Source organism: Panthera onca, chromosome C1, assembly GCF_046562875.1.
Source record: "Panthera onca isolate mPanOnc1 chromosome C1, mPanOnc1 haplotype 2, whole genome shotgun sequence".
NCBI lineage: Eukaryota > Metazoa > Chordata > Mammalia > Carnivora > Felidae > Panthera > Panthera onca.
In genome coordinates, this window is record NC_138346.1 from 119,425,872 (window position 1) to 119,444,251 (window position 18,380).

An 18,380-nucleotide genomic window follows, 5' to 3' on the forward strand; every position below is an offset into this window, starting at 1 on the left:
GACAGGCGCTAGTCCGAATAAATGATGGGCATCGTGAGGTCTCAGCAAAACATACAGAGTGTCTCCAGAGGAGGAGGAGAGTTGTCAGGAGTTTGAGAGCGGGACTAGCCAAGGATTCCCACGGGCGATACCAGGAAGCTCAGCCAAGGGGAAACATCGTCTTGCACCAACCCCCCCCCGCCCCCCCAGCATCACACAGGTGCTTAATGAATTTTTCTGCCCTCCAGAGACTTGTAGTCTGATTGGGGTCTGTCGTACACCATCTATGACATTAACAGCTGGGAAGAGGCCGTCTCTCAGATAACCGCTGGGTAACCGTGTCCCTAGTTGGCTCCCCCACAGCCAAACCCACCCTTCCCCGTCAGACTTTGTGATACCTCAGTGATTTTGAGGAAAATCCTAGTAACAACATACTTCTTAAATGTTTTTCATGTAACCTCTTTTCCATTTCATTTCATTTCATTTCATTTCATTTCAATTTCATTTCATCTCGTTTCATTTCAATTTCATGTGCTTCCTCTCTAACATGGTCATGGGTTTTGCTCACAGTTTCTTTTTCACTGATTTTAATTCCAGGATAGCTAACATACAATATTATATTAGTTTCAGGTGTATAATATAGTGATTCAACACTTCCATATATCACCCTGTGAGTGCCCTCCTTAATCTAATCCCCATCACCTATTTCCCCCACCCCCACCCCTTCCCTCTGGTAATCAATGGTTTTTTCTCTATAGTTAATAGGTGGCTTCTTGGTTTCTCTCTCTCTCTCTTTTCCCCTTTCCTCTTTTACTTTGTTTCTTTCTTTTTTTTTTAAGGTTCATTTATTTTTGAGTGACAGAAAGAGAGAGACAGAGCATGAGCAGGAGAAGGGCAGAGAGAGAGGGAGACAAGATCCGAAGCAGGCTCCAGGCTCTGAGCTGTCAGCACAGAGCCCAATGCGGGGCTTGAACTCATGAACTGTGAGACCATGACCTGAGCCGAAGTTGGACGCTTAACCAACTGAGCCACCCAGGCGCCCCCATTTCGTTTCTTAAATTCTACATGTGAGTGAAATCGTATGGTATTTATTTTTCTCTGCCTGACTTATTTAGCTTAGCATTACACTCTCTAGTTCCATCCATGTTGTTGCAAATGGCAAGATTTCATTCTTTCTATGGCTGAATAATATTCACTTGAATGCGTGTGTGTGTGTATATATATGTATATGCATACATATGTATATATATACATATGTATATATATGTGTATATACACACACACACACACACACACACACACACACACATGCATACATATACATACCACACCCTCTTTATCCATTCATCTATCCAAGGATGCTTGGGCTGCTTCCATAATTTGGCTATTGTAGATAATGCTGCTACAAACAGCAGGGTCCATGTATGCCTTTGAATTAGGGTTTTTGTTTTTTGTTTTTTGGTTTTTTCGGTAAATACCTAGTAGTGCGATTGCTGGATTGCAGGCTATTCTCTTTTTAACTTTTTGAGGACCCTCCACACTGTTTTCCAGAGTGGCTGCACCAGTTTGCACCCCCAGCAGTGCAAGAAGGTTCCTTTTTCTCCACCTCCTCACTAACACTTGTTTTTGCTTGCAGTTTCTTAACTGTCCCTGTTACTAGCCGGAAGAGTGAAGCCCATTCTGCACAAATGCAGAAATATGGTTTCGGATTATTTAAAAAAAAAAAAAACCCACATTATTTTTAGGCCGCATCTCCTCTCAATCTTGTCAATGCTCTAATATACCAGCCCAAGTACACTAATACTTTGGAGACAACTAAGTCAATAATTAATGTAAAGGCAAAAGCAGTTTGGCAGAATTCAAACTCCCTAGGCCAAAGGTGGTAACAAACAGAGTAAGCCAAACATGCACACTTTGTATATTTATCTCTAGAGCAGAGACTCATGAAATCCCCATGCCACTCCAGATTTGTTTTGTTGTCTGTAATTTGGTCCTAAAAGATGCTTTCCACTTAAATTAACACAGCTGTCCCCAGAGAAATGGTCTTTGAGAAAACAGCCTTCCCTTTCAAGATCAATTACAAGGAAAGCCTTGCGGTTCTCCATCTACTACCGGTTGCAGGTCTCCAGAAATAATCTTCTCTGTCGTGAGATGTGTCGGCTAAATGAAAGGTCCATATGTTACGCCATAGTAGCCAAACATGTGAAGAGATGATGTGCGCTCTAGTAAAAGTGTTAGTATGGAGACTTACTGCAGATGTCTTCTTAAAAAACCAGTTCAGGGGGCGCCTGGATGGCTCAGTCAGTTAAGTGTCCAACTTCGACTCAGGTCATGATCTCGCGGTTGATGAGTTTGAGCCCCACGTCTGGCTCTGTGCTGACACTCTGAGCCTGGAGGCTGCTTCGGATTCTGTGTCTCCCCCTCTCTCTGCCCTTCCCCTGCTTGTGCTCTATCTCTCTGTCTCTGTCTCTCTCTCTCAAGAATAAATAAACATTAAAAATTTTTCAAATAATAAAAATTAAAACCCAGTTCAGGAAGGAAAGGGAAAGTTCTTCCTCACATCTTACAACAAAGCCACCCTTACATCTGCCTTTGGTTTTGTTCGCTTTTGGTTTTGCTATCGCATTCAGGAAGTGAAAGAGCCTAAAGCCTCAAAAACAAAGAAATGCTTTCTCTATAAGCCAAATCTTTTACAAGCATCCTCAGAAAGAGAGAATCTCAGAAAGAGAGAATCATTTGGATCTTTATAGTGAGGACTCCATTTGGCCAAATTCAAGAAAAATCTTCTTTTTTAAAATTTTTTAACATTTATTTATTATTTAGAGACAAAGAGACACAGAGCATGAGCACGGGAGGGGCAGAGAGAGGGGGGGAAATACAGAATCCGAAGCAGGCTCCAGGCTCTGAGCTGTCAGCACGGAGCCCGACGCGGGGCTCGAACTCACAGACCTCGAGATCATGACCCGAGCCAAAGTCAGATGCTTAACCGACTGAGCCACCCTGGTGCCCCTCAGGAAAAATGTTAATAACTGGGAGGTGTAGCCCAGGGAATCTGCCAGATGTGAATATGAAACGAACAGTTTTATGTATACTTCACACCCACCAGAATGGCCAAAATGAAACAAAAACAAAAACCGTGCTGTGAAAGATATAAAGCAATTGGAACTCTCAAACATCATTTGGGAGCGTGTCAAATGCATGACCACCTTGGAAAACTGTTTGGGCGGTATCTTCAAAGGCTGAGCATACCTCCATGCCCTAGCAGCCACTCTTAGGTGAATACTCTGCAGGAACGCATCATATATTTACCAAAACGCACGTAGTAGAAAGACTGTGGCAACACTATTCATAAGAGAGCCTTCAACTGGAAATAACACAAATGCCTGGCAGAAGTAGAATGGATAAATAAACAGTAGTATATTTGTAACGAAATCCTATACAGCAATGACAATAAATAAGCCACAACCTCCATGTAACAACACGGATGAACCCGATAAACACACTGTTGAGTGAGAAAGAAGGCAAAACAAAAGAGTTATAGGCATTTCCATTTATATAAAACTCAAGAACAGACAAAATTAATGTATGGTGTTAGAAGTGAGGGCAGTGGTTACCCTCAGGAGGGGGGCAGAGACAGGAGGGGGCACAAGGTGGGCTTCTGGGACGGTAATAACGTTTTGTTTCCTAATCCGGATTCTGGCTGTGCAGATGTGTTCTGTTTGGGAAAATTCTCTGAGCTGTGGAATGGACTTCAATGGACAGCTTATCCCTCTGAGATTTCCAGAAGTGAGAGCATCACCGCATATATAGTCAGAGTCCCTGCTGCCCCTCTCCTCTGTTGTCCACTGTCACTTTGATTACTTCTGGGTCCTGGTCTTGCCACTGCTGTCCTTCTCTGGACATCTTGTTCTCTCTCTTCCAGTCTTCTGTGCTCTCTTCTCTCTGGCCAGGTCATCCACACATTCAGTTCCTTGGGGAAGACCCCCCACAGCTGCCCTCTGTGAGCCCTTGGAGACACAACCCTAGTATTTCTGCCACAGCTCTCAGGACTCACAGGTACCCTGGCAATGATGGGTGACTGGGACAAGGGGTAGAAATAACTGTTCTACATTATGCCTGGAATGGGTGCCCCATATGCTATTGCTCAGAACCCATGTTAGAAATTTCTAGAAACACTTCTTTATTCGAGGTCATTTGCTCTCTATGGGCCAGAGCCCCTACCATTCTGCCTCCCTGAGGGTTCTCTCGTTCACTAGATAGCTTGTATGTTTCTGAACCCCAATTACAGACAAGGATCTACTTCCTTCCAACCAGGAGGGTAACCAACTCATCCTAACGTGCCCAAGATTTTCCCAGTTTTAACACTGGAAGTCCCGAGTCCCCAAAGCCTCCCCAGTCCCAAGCAAACCGGGATGATTGGTGACCCTATAAACCTGGCTTCTGGGACCCAGAATGGGCCCCACTAGACACAGCTGGACATCTGTTTTAATTTGCCCCTGATTATCTACAGCAGTTAAGAAGCTGATCCAGCTTCTGGTGCCTGGATGGCTTAGTCAGTTAAGCATCTGACTCGGTTTTGGCTCAGGTCATGATCTCACAACTTCATGGGTTCGAGCTCTGCATCGGGCTTCGTGCTGTCAGTGCAGAACTTGCTTGGGATTCTCTCTCTTTCTTCTTCTTCTCTCTCTGCCCCTCCCCTACTCGCACTGTCTCTGTATTTCTCAAAATAAAATAAAATAAAATAAAATAAATAAATAAATAAATAAATAGCTTATCTACCCAGAGCACACACAAGTCCTTTAGAGGACACTGTTGTTTATCTCTAGATGCAAACCTACTGGCTAGACCTTGACAAGAAAATTGAGAAACCGAGAATTAAAAACCCTTGGGCCACAGTCAATTGAAGAGTCTGTCCTAAATCTGGCAGACCCAATTCTTCCTGGCCCGCATGAAACATGTCTCGCCAATTCTTGAGGAATCTGGAGCTGGAGAGTTTGCTGGCTTTCCAGACCAGGTCACGTGCATAAAGGCAAGACTTATAGAGAAAGTGAGCCAAATGATCAGAAACTGAGCCACAGCTCATCACCAAAGAGAGGAAATTGGATGTTGTTTATGGAGAGCCTGAGCTTCCTGGAGATCCATCTGGAAAAATCCTGGGATCAAGTGGAAAGCCCAAATCTTTACAATGGGTATCAACCAAGCAGAGAAAATTCTCATTTCATCAGCTGCAGAGTGAAGTAAACAAGAGGTTGAATTGGCTAAAGTGAATTCAAGTAGGAGACCCATTGTCGTTAGACAAAGCTGAAGAATCAAACACATCCAGGTGAGGAACAGTCTGAAGTCACGGTACTCTTCACCAAAAACAAAAACAACACCATCCCTCCCCACAAAAAAACATAAAATACTGTTCTATTAAATGTTTGCTACTGGAGTACTTTCGTGCTGATAACTAGATTTTTGGTGTAAGTGAAAGATAAACAATTATGGATAGAATTGAGAAGTTTCCCATTAACTTAATTTTTTTCCGGGGAAATGACACCATTTGGTTCAAAGTCAGTTGAAAAAACCTCCCAGTTTATGGGAAAAAGTAGGAGCCGAATTTGAGAACCACTACTCTAAGGAACAAGTAAGGCTCTTGGGATTTGTACTTCAGCTTGCTTCAGATATCTTTTCTTTTCTTTTCTTTTCTTTTTTCAGACCTGTTTTGTTAAGTTAAACATTTCCCATCACAATCTTGAGTCTGCTCTTCATTTACCCTGCAAATCCTATTATTCCAAGTTCAAAGATGAATCACATGTGCAATTTATTGAGATTTTACTGTATGGAACAAAATCTGAGTTCTCTTCCTTTAACATGGTCCTGTTTGCTTCTTGCCTCTCATGCTTCTAGTTCTTTCCTGGGTGACTACCTGGGGACTTGAGAGTGACCATATATACTCTGCAATGCAGGGACTTTGTCCCATAGTGAACAAACCTCACTCAGCAACTAAGGAAGTGACTTATCGTCAAGGAAGGAAGGGGATAATGAGCCAGCTGCAAATGAGTGTCTCTTGACTCCAACTGATAACTTGGGTAAAGAACCATTAGGTTCTTTTGTGTAGTTTGGCTTATCAGTTGGAAGACTGCTCTGCCTATAGCATATCAAGCTCAGTTAGAACTCTTTTGCAGTGAAATAGGTTTCAGTGAGGTGAACTGATGGTTTCTTAATGTAGTTCAATTTGTTACGGTGTTAGCAATCGGTACGACTGTTGTGGGGGGGGGGGGGGACGCAAATCTGCCACTATGTACCCTGCTAAGCCTCTTCTGTGTCTACCCCGAGCACCTAACCTCTCTCTCTACTGTTTCACCTCATGAAGTGTGACCTTAGCCCAGTCCCTAACCACCTCTTTTTCAATTTCCTGGAGCAAAATCATCCCACAACACAATTGCTGATCAATGAGGTCATATGTGAGGGGACTTGTAAAGAGTAGACTGCTTACAAGATATTTTCATGCTGGTTTAATCCCAGTTGGAAAAGTCAAACAGAATCCACTGAGTTCTCTAAATCTCCATCAGGGGGCACCCGTTCATTCCATATTCTCTATGCAGCTCCATGGCAAGAAAAGGGAGGGTACTGCTTCCTGTCCTCTCAGCCTAGATGTTGGGACATGGCTATCATGTGTGATTATGACCAGAAAGATCCCTTTTCTTTACACTCTTCGCAAATAATACCCTACGTACTTTATTAGTTTTGAAGTCCATTTTTATGGGAAAATATGGTCAGCGTTGCAGAAAAACAAGTGATGAATATTATGCATATGTATCAACTACATCAGAGTGTGGCAATGGGGGTACAAGACACTTTGGCGGGCGGCAAAAGTAACTGACAGATGTGGGAACGGTTCTTTAAAGTCTATCTTGTTCTGGATGTTTTACAGATATTATGTCACTTAATCCTCCATAAGGGGCTAGCAAACTATGACCCACAAGTCAAATTTGGTTGGCTGACTGTTTTTGTACGTAAAATTTTATTGGATCACGGCCACAATCATTTGTTTACGTATTGCTATGTGTCTTCACTGTATGAGAGCAGTGACCATATGGCGTTGATTGTCTAAACTATTCACAATCTGGCTCATAACAGAAAGGGTTTGCTGACTGCTGCACTACAATCACGTGCCATGGGCATTACTTGCATTTTGCTGATGAATAAATGGAAACTCAGAAAAATTAAGTAACTAGCCAAAGTCATACTGCTAGTGAATGAAACAGCTAGACTCTGACTCAGAGGCACCTTTCTTTCCAAATCCCTGGCTCTTTCTGCCCTAAGTGTACAACAGCCTCCAGTTTATCAAGTGCCCACATAGGCTTGGTGTTTTATCATGGGGAATCTTACGTATTACAATGAGATCAAACTGCTTTGCATTGTTTTCAAGAATCTGTACACTCTAATTTCAGCTTGCCTCTCCCGCCTCACTCCTGTTCCTGCCCTGCTGAGCGGAGCCAGACTGGAACTGGTGCTTTCACTGCTCCCAAACACGCCTTTCGCTTCCTCACTCCATGCCCCCATTTTTTTGATGCCACTGCCTCCAGGTAAATACCCTCCCTCTCTCTTCAGATCCGGCCTCCAGGAATTCTGCCCTGAGCGCCCATCCAGACGTGATCTCTCCCTCCTCCATCCTGGAGAGTGGTTCTCCTTCCTGTTGATCTAGCATTTATCATAGGCGGCCTTGGATGATCTTTTAGATATGAACATCTTATCTTCACAAGAGTTTGTAAACTTCCTGAGTATGAGGACTGTGCATACCCCCTCCCCTCCCCTTCCCCCCTCCACACTCTGGTAGACTGTCATCTATGTGAAAACCATGTAATGGCAGGTCCATTTGACGGATGAGCATTCTTGCATGGAAACAAACTGCTCACCCTTCCACAACTCAGCACGCAACTGAAAGCACAATACTGGCATCTGGAAACGGGATGTAAAATGTGATAAAATGAAGAAAACCGGGGGAAAGAGTGCAAAGAAATAAGCATCTTTCCCTTATTTTTCAAATCTAGGACTGCATTATTAGATTTCCCTTCAGGTGCCTTTCCTAGGACGGCACAGTCATTAGCAGCCTGAGATCTGGAGTCAGACCTGGGTTTGAGATCTGACTCTTTTACTTACCAGCTCTGTGACCTTGGGCAAATTACTGAGCCTCTCTGAGCATCAGTGTCTTCACATTTACGATAGAAAAAGTAGTCACGCCTAATTGGTTTGTTGGGGGGAGTAAATGAGGAGATACATTTACACCTCTTAGCACAGTCTCTGGCACACAGGAAGCTCCTTTTTTTTTTTTTTAATGTTTATTCTTTTTTTTTTTTTTTTTTTTTTTTTTTGAGACAGAGAGAGAGCATGAGCAGGGGAGAGGCAGAGAGAGAGGGAGACACAGAATCTGAAGCAGGCTCCAGGCTCTGAGTTGTCAGCAGAGAACCGGACACGGGGCTCAAACCCACGAATCGTGAGATCATGACCTGAGCCGAAGTTGGACACTTAACCAACTGAGCCACCTGGGCGCCCCAAGGAAGCTCTTAATAATCACCACCCATCATTTCTCCAAAGCTCTGTCCCTAGGTGGGTATCAGATGTAAACATTTAGGACCGACAGGCCCCTGTCCGCCTACTTCTATGCATTAACCATCCTTCCTGACCGGGTCATCCAACACCACCACAAAGTAGCCACCATGATCGGAGGGGTTACCAAGAAAGCAGATGATGAAGACTCTGCCCACAGCACCTGTCTTTTGACAGAGACACCGGAAGCAGAAAAACATATATGTCACCTCACCCCTTCTCTCCAAACACCATTTACAGCAGAGGCGAGGTCAAACTGGAGACAGAGTTGAGAAATAGTCATGTGTCCTTGTCTGCTAGTGTAATGCCTCAGGGTCTCCTGGGCGGGAGACTGTCTTTGGTAACAATCGGTTTCTTCCTCTGCCCCCTCCAAGAGAATTGGTCACTCATTTTTGCTCCATTGGTACCTTGGGGCTGCAGGTTAGTCCCGCCCACCTATTCCTTTCTTCCTTACGCTTCCTGTGCTGTTTATCAGTCCAGAACATACTGAGTTTTCAGATTTAAACACTGACTCTACTGTAGGTTGCAAAAATGTGGTTGATGTAAGCAATATACAGATGGAGAAGCCACTGGCATTAACCATGGGCATTTAATCCAGCCCGATCCACCAACTCTGGCTTCAGAGCTCCTGTGTCTTTCCCTCTCTACTTGGTCAATTTTTCTTTTCTTTTTTTTTTTTAAGTTTATTTATGCATTTTGAGAGAGAGCATGCAAGTGGGGGAAGGGCAGAGAGAGAGAGGGAGAGAATCCCAAGCAGGCTCCACACACTCAGTGCAGAGCCCGACATGGGACTCATGAATGGTGAGATCATGACCTGAGTCGAAGTCGGATGCTCAAGCGACTGAGCCACCCAGGTGCCCCAGTCAGACGATTTTTCAATATGGTCCTTGGATACATCTGGTGTTTTGTGGTGACTGTGAGATTTTACCCCTGGCTTCTAGTTAAAACTGCATTCTATATGTAGCTGTCTGAATTCTTAGAATAGTTATTCCCCTGGTTTCCATGCCTTCAAAAACCCTTCACATGATCTTGAACTGGAGCCTCCAGCCTGGAACAAACCCTTGTTCTGATCTTCCAGCATCTTTACATGGAGTCAACCCAAATATCCCAATAGATATATCTAAGGACGCAGTCCCAATTAACCGTCCACCTCCTGCCTGGTGCTGGATTCCACTCACCCTCTAAAAAAAAAAAAAAAAAAGTCTTGACATAAGATGTAATAACTCTCCATAACTCCTCTGTTTATTTTTAATGGGTACGCAGGTTGACTGGTTCCTTTTTCAGCTGACCTTTTAAAGCTGTTAAACTGGTTTGTTTATATTCAGCAGCCAAAGCAAATGACCACGAGTAAAACCTCACAGGGGAAAAAAAAATGTGCAGTATTTTATCTTTAGAGTTACAGATCATGTTCCAGGCAGGAGAGCATGTGGGTACAATCAAAGCACCTAAGATACAGCCATACTGGGACAGAATTCCCATTTCATGGGCTGGTGTGGGTAATCTCTATAAATGATTGTAAGTGTTGATGATTAAAGCAACGATTAAAGAGTCCATTGGTAATGGATTAAGTGCCTCTGGGAGCAGCCAGAAAAAACAGAAGTCTGTACGAGAATCCTGGAGTAGTAGAGGGAAACAAAGTTAGCAAAGTAAGAGAGAGAGTGTAGATTAAGTCCTGGACCAGACAAGACTGGCTGAGAGTAATCAGGAAGCGAACCCAGGAACTAAGTGCAGCCGGACTACTAACTATAGGACCAGGGAACATCTACTTTGGGAAGCAAGACCAGGAAGAGGCTTAGTGGAGTTTGGAGGAGAGCTCACAAGGCCAGGGGCAGGCTCAGCCTTAGCTCCACTCTGAGAAAATCTGAACTCTGCACCTGCTCCAGGCCATGACAGTGTGGCTGCTGAGTACTTCCTCTGAGTTCGATAGAAGAGACGGGGGGGGGGGGGGGGGGGGGCTGCACCCCTACAGGTGCTTCTGAACCTACTCTGTGCACAGTGAAGCAAGGGCACTCAGTGGGAGAGGTGGATGAAGATAAACGTGAGGCAAGATTCCTGCCCCCAAGCTCTGAGTCTAATTGGGGAGACAGAACCAACAATTTGCACAAAACATCTCATGAACCAGGGTAAACAGTATAAAATAGAATGCAGTCCATCAATAGATGAATGGATAAGAAGATGTGGTGTATGCATACGGATGGAATGTTACTCGGCCATAACAAGAATGAGGTCTTGCCATTTACAACAACGTGCAACACGGATGGAGCTAGAGGGGATTATGCTAAGCAAAAGAGGTCAGTAAGAGAAAGAAAAATACCATATGATTTCATTTTTATGTGGAATCTAAAAAACGAAGCAAATCGGGGGCATCTGGGTGGCTCAGTCGGTTAAGCATCTGAGTTGGCTCAGGTCATGATCTCACAGTTCGTGAGTTCGAGCCCCGCATCAGGCCTGTGCTGACAGCTAAGAGCCTGGAGCCTGCTTCCGATTCTGTGTCTCCCTCTCTCTCTGCCCCTCCCCTGCTCACGCTCTGTCTCTCTCTCAAAAATAAATAAACATTAAAAGAAAGAAAAAACACGAAACAAACAAAAAAACAAACAAACTCTAAAATACAGAGAACAAACTGGTTGTTGCCACAGGGGAAGTGGGTGGGGGGATGGGTGAAAAAGGTGAAGAGAATTAAGAAGTATGAACTTTGAGTTCTAAAATAAACAGGTAGCGGGGGATAAAAAGTCCAGCACAAGGAATATAGTCAATAATTTGTGATAACGTATGGTGACAGGTGGCGACTACATTTGTCACGGTGAGCATCAAGTAATGTACAGAACTGTTGCATCAACATGTTGTGCACCTGAAACTATACAACATTTTATGTTGGTTATACTTCGGTCTTAAAAAATCGGAATAAAATAGAGTTCGAATGTTCTGTGGCGCAATCTACCAGGACTCTAGGTGTTCGGGGTGGGAAATAGGAGAGTGGAAGGAGCAAAAAATTTGGAGTGAAAAACAGACTGTAGGGTAAAAGAACTGAGCCTCAGTCAACAAATTGAGGCCTGCAAGGCAGATAGATGTGGCCCCGGGATCATTTGACTTCCCTTCAAACTCATATTCTTTAATAAGGACGGCTGGTGATGATCAGTTCCATTAAGAAAAATCAAATCCCAGGGCTCCTGGGTGGCTCAGTCGGTTAAGCATCCGACTCTTGATTTCATGATCATCAGGTCATTATCTCATGGTTCGTGAGTTCGAGCACCACGTTAGGCTCTGCACCGGCAGTTCAGAGCCTACTTGGGATTCTCTTTCTCTCCGTCTCTCTCTGCCCCTCCCTGCTTGTTCGCTCTCTCTCAAAATAAATAAACTTTAAAAAAAAGAAAAAAAAAGAAAAAATCAAATCTCTCTTTATGATCAAAGAAAGGGATTTATTTTATGTGCTAACTATCGCAGAATATTCTACTTATTTGGAATTATCTTTTGTTCGACAGTTTTTCCAGCACCCGTAACTGGAAAGCATTAGTCATTCACACTCACAAAGGCAGAGAAAACTTACTTGGAGATAGCAGCAAATCTTGTTCAAGATATGTTTCCTAAGAAAATATTTTTCTTAAATCACTGGGAGAGTAGCAAGACCACTCACGGTATGTGAAAAGTGGCTTTTAATATTTAATCTAAATACCTTATTGTTCTAATTCCTTAATAGCAATGTACTCACACTTCTCTTGTATAATGAGTATATTTTTTACGTGTCCTTTCTGTTGTTTACTTATTGGCCTCGATACCCATAAAACAGCACATTGCTACAATCTGTTCTCTCTTCAGTTTTCATTTCCCACTACATGCGTCCATGGGAACATGAAGGGATTAAAAATTATATTTAAAAAGATCTCTTATTCTCTGTGCTTTGTCTTACACTGGTTTCAGAATTCGGCTGTCAGCTTCAGGTCTTCTTGGGATTGGGACCAGACTCCAATTACACCAAGAAACGTGCATGTATGTATGTATCACAGAAAAATCTCAACTAAGCTAAATCCACAGACCTAGGAGTCTGTGTTTTTTTTTATTTTTATCCAAGGACACTTACTTCTTGAGTGAGAATAGAAACAATTTACATTTCCTCACTTGTGTTGAGAGTGTTGGTGGAAATCTGATGTAAATGGCACTGAATCTCTGATGAATTCCTGGGGTGTTTCAGTGGCTCCATGGATTGCAGCCTGGGGCAGCTGACCCTCCTCTCCTGGTCCTTATTTTGTCACCACGCTGATGTCATGGAAACTCCAAAGCTCAGTTCCCTCACCTGCATGGAGATAGTATCTATAGCGTCTACCTCATAGGGTCACTCGAAGCTTGGACGAGGTAATGAATGTGAAAACATTTTTGTATGTTGGACAATGTTGGCTTTTTCTAGGCTGTTATCTCGTGAGAGGGGGAGAATGCTAGATTGCTCAAGAAATACTCCAGGAGAATCCGGACCCACAGTACTTCTTGGCTTGTCTAACACTCCTCTTGAACCCATGGTTCAGAATACATAAGTGACTGGAATACTATTGGAAAGAGCAATGTCCTGGAAGGGTGTGAGTCTAGGTCACATCCCCAGTACCGCACTGCAGGGAGTTGTATGAATGTGGGCAAATCGCTTACCCTCTTTAGTTTCTTCATCTGTAAGATGAGATGTTTGGACCAAAAAGACTTCGTATATTCTACAAATATGGAAAACCGTGGTTTCAGGCTTCTAAGATACTCAAGATTTGCTGAAATGTACATAGTGCAAGCTCATGGACACGTTTTCTTCACTGAGGTGTCCTCTGGTGTCATATACTAGGCCTGACATAATAGTAGGTGCTCAATAAATACATGTTGAATTTAAGAATGACCGTTCAATTGTAGTAGTAACTGATTTGTAGGGATTGTTTTATAGTTATTTTTTTTTAATTTTTTTTTAATGTTTATTTTTGAGACAGAGAGAGACAGAGCATGAACAGGGGAGGGGCAGAGAGAGAGGGAGACACAGAATCTGAAATGGGCTCCAGGCTCTGAGCTGTCAGCACAGAGCCCGACTCAGGGCTCGAACTCACAGACCGTGAGATCATGACCTAAGCCGAAGTCGGACGCTTAACCGACTGAGCCACCCAGGCGCCCCTGTTTTATAGTTATTTTAATGCAATTCTATTTCTTTCAACAAAGATAAATGGTTAAATATGTAACTTCATGTAGTTAATAAGAAATACTTTCCTGGGGCGCCTGGCTGGCTCAGTCAGTTAAGCATCTGACGTTGGCTGAGGTCATGATCTCATGGCTAGTGAGATCCCCGTGTCAGGCTCTGGGCTGACAGCTCTGAACCTAGAGCCTGCTTCCGATTCTCTGTCTCCCTCTCTCTCTGCCCCTCCCCTGCCGTGCTCTGTCTCTGTCTCTCCCAAAAAATAAATAAACATTAAAAAAAAAAAAAAAGAAATACTTTTCTAAGACATTAAATGAATCCACAAATCCCAAAAATGATTCCAATTTTGGCTTGGAAAAAAAGTCATCATGTCTTGAAAGGGATACAATATTTAAACTCAGGAGTTTCTGGAACCATTGCCTTATCTACGTGCTTTCTTCTACCACTAAATGCTGAAATCTAAAATGGCTGACTTAACTTTTATTCCTCCCCACCCCCACCTTCATTCCCTCATCCTGGCCTCTTTCGGCCTTCCAGGATATTCTGCAATGGGTGCCAAGTTCTTTCTGGGCTCTGCTTCTTTGTGCTTAGGATATCTTTGACCCAGAATCACATCCCTCCTTTCCTCTGTCACCTGGCTAACTCCTACTGCCCCCGTCAAGCTCGGCTTGAAGCTTTTCCAGAAAATGGTTCCTGACCCCTACAACTGGATTAGGTAAACATTTCTCTAATGCAGTGTGTCTGTATCATGTCATTTATCACACTAGATTGTCATTAGGCTGTTAAAGTGAATGGGATAAGTCACAGACACAGGAGCTGTGCTGCTGGGGCTCCAAGCCCAGTAGCAGGGTGAGATGGGGGTTGTCCAGATAATTAAATGATTGACGGATTCCTATATGGAAGAACAAGGCTTGTCACACAGTGTCATATAATGCTTGCTGATTCTAGTGTTAAATATTATTATCTGTTTGGTCAGCTCAAGCCCATAAACTTCAGAGTAGGAACCATATTTTATTTACTGTGGTATCCTAGCACTAGTAATGCTCTGTCAATATTTGTTGAATGAATGGATTTTTCTTTTCTGTTTCATTAAAGCCGTATTGGGGGACCCTCTTGCTTGATCACAGATGTTAGACCTAGTAATGAAGCCACAAGGATCAAAGAGAAAAGGTGATGTGTGGGTGGGGGGTACTTGTCAAGTGGACTGAAGGTTTAATGCGATCATATTCAGAATAGGGAAAAGTTTTACTAACACTTTTGTAAAAGCTGTAACTGGTGGTAAATTACAGGAAAATGAGATGGCGACGGAAGTGATCACTGATGTTGAGTGTAGACATGAAAAAATAAAGCGGTTTAACCCCACATCTTTGGTTTTTTTTTTAATTACTATTATTTTTTTTAATGCTTTCTTTATTTTTGAGACAGAGAGAGACACAGCATGAACAGGGGAGGGGCAGAGAGAGAGGGAGACACAGAATCTGAAGCAGGCTCCAGGCTCTGAGCTGTCGCGGGGCTCGAACTCACGAACCGCGAGATCATGACCTGAGCCGAAGTGAGACGCTTAACCGACTGAGCCACCCAGGCGCCCCCCCACCCCCGTCCCCCCCACATCTTCATTCAACCTATAAGGACTGAGCCATTTTCTTTTCAATGTCTACCCTTTCAGATGTTCTCTTTTATCCAGTCTGTCTCATCCCCCCAGTGCTGTGTCCTGTCCACACTCTTTCATGTAGCTCATACTGTCATTCAGGACCTGGGCCCACAACTAATTAATTTTCTGGCCTGTGGCACTCTGCGGGAACATCCTGGACCCCGCCCCCCCCACCCCCCTCCCCCCTCTCCCCCCCTCTCTCCCTCCCTAATTTTTCTGGAGTACAGAAGTGACCGAAATCTATACCTTGGTCTATATTAACCTAATTTTTCCTGTGACTCACAACTTATTTTCCTCCTCTCCCCACCCTTGAGGGGTAAGAGCTTCCAGGCTATTTGGAGCCCAGCAAGGAACCAAAGTCTTGTGCTCATGCTAGGGGAAACGCTTGTAAGAGGCAGACCATTTTAGAGCTAGCCCTCAGCCAAGTTAATCCCCACGAAAGCATCCCCCTTCTCCTCCCTCTACTTCCTTTAATCCTTTAAACACTCTCACTTTTCCCATCCCCAAATTCTCCTCCAGGAAATAAGACAGTCTTCAACATTTGAATACTTTACTCTTTAATGAGATATTCATTTTTACACATTATGCTTTAATAGAAAGCTTACTAAAAAAAAAAAAGTATCTAAGAGAAGTTGCCCACAAGTGAACATTAAATGCTCCTCACAGATGCTTAAAACATATTTCTTTATTGGATGCATTCACCAAGCACCTTTTGAGCTCTTGCTGTAAAAGCTGAGTGCTGTGCTAGTCTCTTGGGACAGAACTGTGAATCAGACAGACACAGACTCTGTACTCACAGAGTTTCCACTCTAGCTGTAGGAGAGAAACAAAACACAGGAGAACAATGTCTATTAAAGTGGTTCAAACATGAAGGAAAAAGGACTGAGAGAAAGAAGCGGAGTCCACTGTAGATGGAAGGCTCTGAGAAGGTCTCCACAAGGAGGTGGCAGTTAGGTTTAGTGTGGGAAGTATCCATCCACAAAGAGATTGGGACTGAAGGTGGAAAGCTGGTTCTGAGAAGAGAAGGGAGATCGGCCCTGATGAGGGAATACAAGTTTTTAAGCTTGACAAGAAGCAGCGAAAGGCCACCCGCAAACGAAACAAAAATCTAAGGACAAAAAACTAAGCTGCATGTGACCTATTAGTAAATAAACCAGATTCCACAAGAAGTGTAAGAGTTGAAAATCTTTTTTTTTTTTTCAGTTAATTGATTTTTCAGCAAAAGTACCAATACAAAGATGAGAACATGGCTGATCTCGCCCAAGTGAGGCATTGACGGATCCTTAATGTTCCGGGTCATTTCAACCCTGGAAGGTGGTTAGTTTCCCACACACAGTCCTAACCAGCCTGGATGATGGAATTAGAGAGCCGGCAGGGGCAACTACAGGCACCTCCTGAGAAAAAGAACACACGTCACTGACGTGCTGTCCAGGTGAGTACATTCTTGTCTGCTGCTCACCTCCCTCTTTCTTGAAAAACACCAGGAGCCACACTGTAAAGCATTCAAAATCTCCACGTTTAGTTACAACTGTATCTGTTGAAGAGGTAGACGTCCAATTCAATTAGATAAATAAACAAACACAGGGATGGTTGGGGCTATTTAATCGTTCATATGACTGACAAGTGGGATAGGTTAGGAATGGCTGGATTTAAGAATTCAGATAAACTTCTTTTACTTTCTCTGTCTTTCCCTTCACTCCGCTCTTTTCTCTGTTTTGATGCCACATCCAGGCTACAGCTTCCAGCTTCCAACAGCTTCAGATTTATGTGGTCTTTTCAATTAGCGGCTCCAATGGAGAAAGAGGGCTTCTTCTACATTAGCTTCAGGCTCAGTTGCCCATCCTGAACCCATCACTGGTCTATGAGATGTGGGAGCACTGCTGGGCCCGCTGGGTTACAGACCTACCCACCCCCACCCCCCACCCCCTCCCCCACCGGGAGCCACAAGACAAAGAGGTAGAGGTGGGGAAGGTGAAAGGCTCTTCCAGGCAAGACTAAAGTTGAGGGAGGGACAGCTTCTCAGAAGTCAAATGAGGGCATTGTTATAAGTGGAAATGCAAGCTGAGCCATCAAAAAATAATAGCCATGCCTTGGCTTCTCTTCTTCCATACACATGATTTTTAAAATGTCCCCACTTAATAGCATGTAATTGTTATGCACACGCATGAAAATGTACTCGCCCACACTCCAGAGGGAGAGAACTTGACTTTAGGTCTGGCTCCTGGTCCCTGACCTTTAAGTGATTTCTATTCTTTCTCATAGCTCATGGTGAAACTACAAATTTGATGATTCCCCACACAGTCGCTGTAAAGTGGCAGAAGGAAAAACAGGCTAACTTTTACTGGAAAACAAAGGCAAGGGGAAAATAATAAGCAGGGAGATTGTCCTACAGGATGCATTCAATTCTGCTAATTAGAAGTAGCAAGGATTACCTGCCAGGAAAGGAATGGAGTTCTTGAAACAATGTAGCTATCACCACTTTAACTCTCCCAGAAACATTCTCATGATTTTCATCCATGACCACAACTGTGATGGCAACTGAGGACGGTTTCCCTTCTCAGGACTGAACTGCTTTGGCCACCGACTTGCTGGTGTCCCTCAGCAGTGTGGAGCTCATCTACACTCTGAACCCTGGCCTGGAGCTGTCTGTCTTTTAAGGAAACACCTTAGGGTTGATTCACTTTCCAGACTTCAGTTTAACGGGCCAACTTGACCTCTGCCTAGGAGCGATTGGAAACAATTAACTGGGATTGAAGACGACTGACAGGTTGGCCTCTCGATACAAGGCCAGGCCGTATCCTAGCGGTGAGCTCTTTTAATGGGGGTGACCTGCTTTAGAGCTGTCATTCAGCTGTAATTATTAATAGCACCCCTCACCACATTCCAAACTGTCCCATTTTGGATGATAAATTATACAGTCACCCTACTTAAAATGAGGTTAAGCCTTTTCTTCCTCAGGCAGGGAGGGAACAGCAGGAAGAGTTTGATGCGGACCCTGTACAGTCTTTT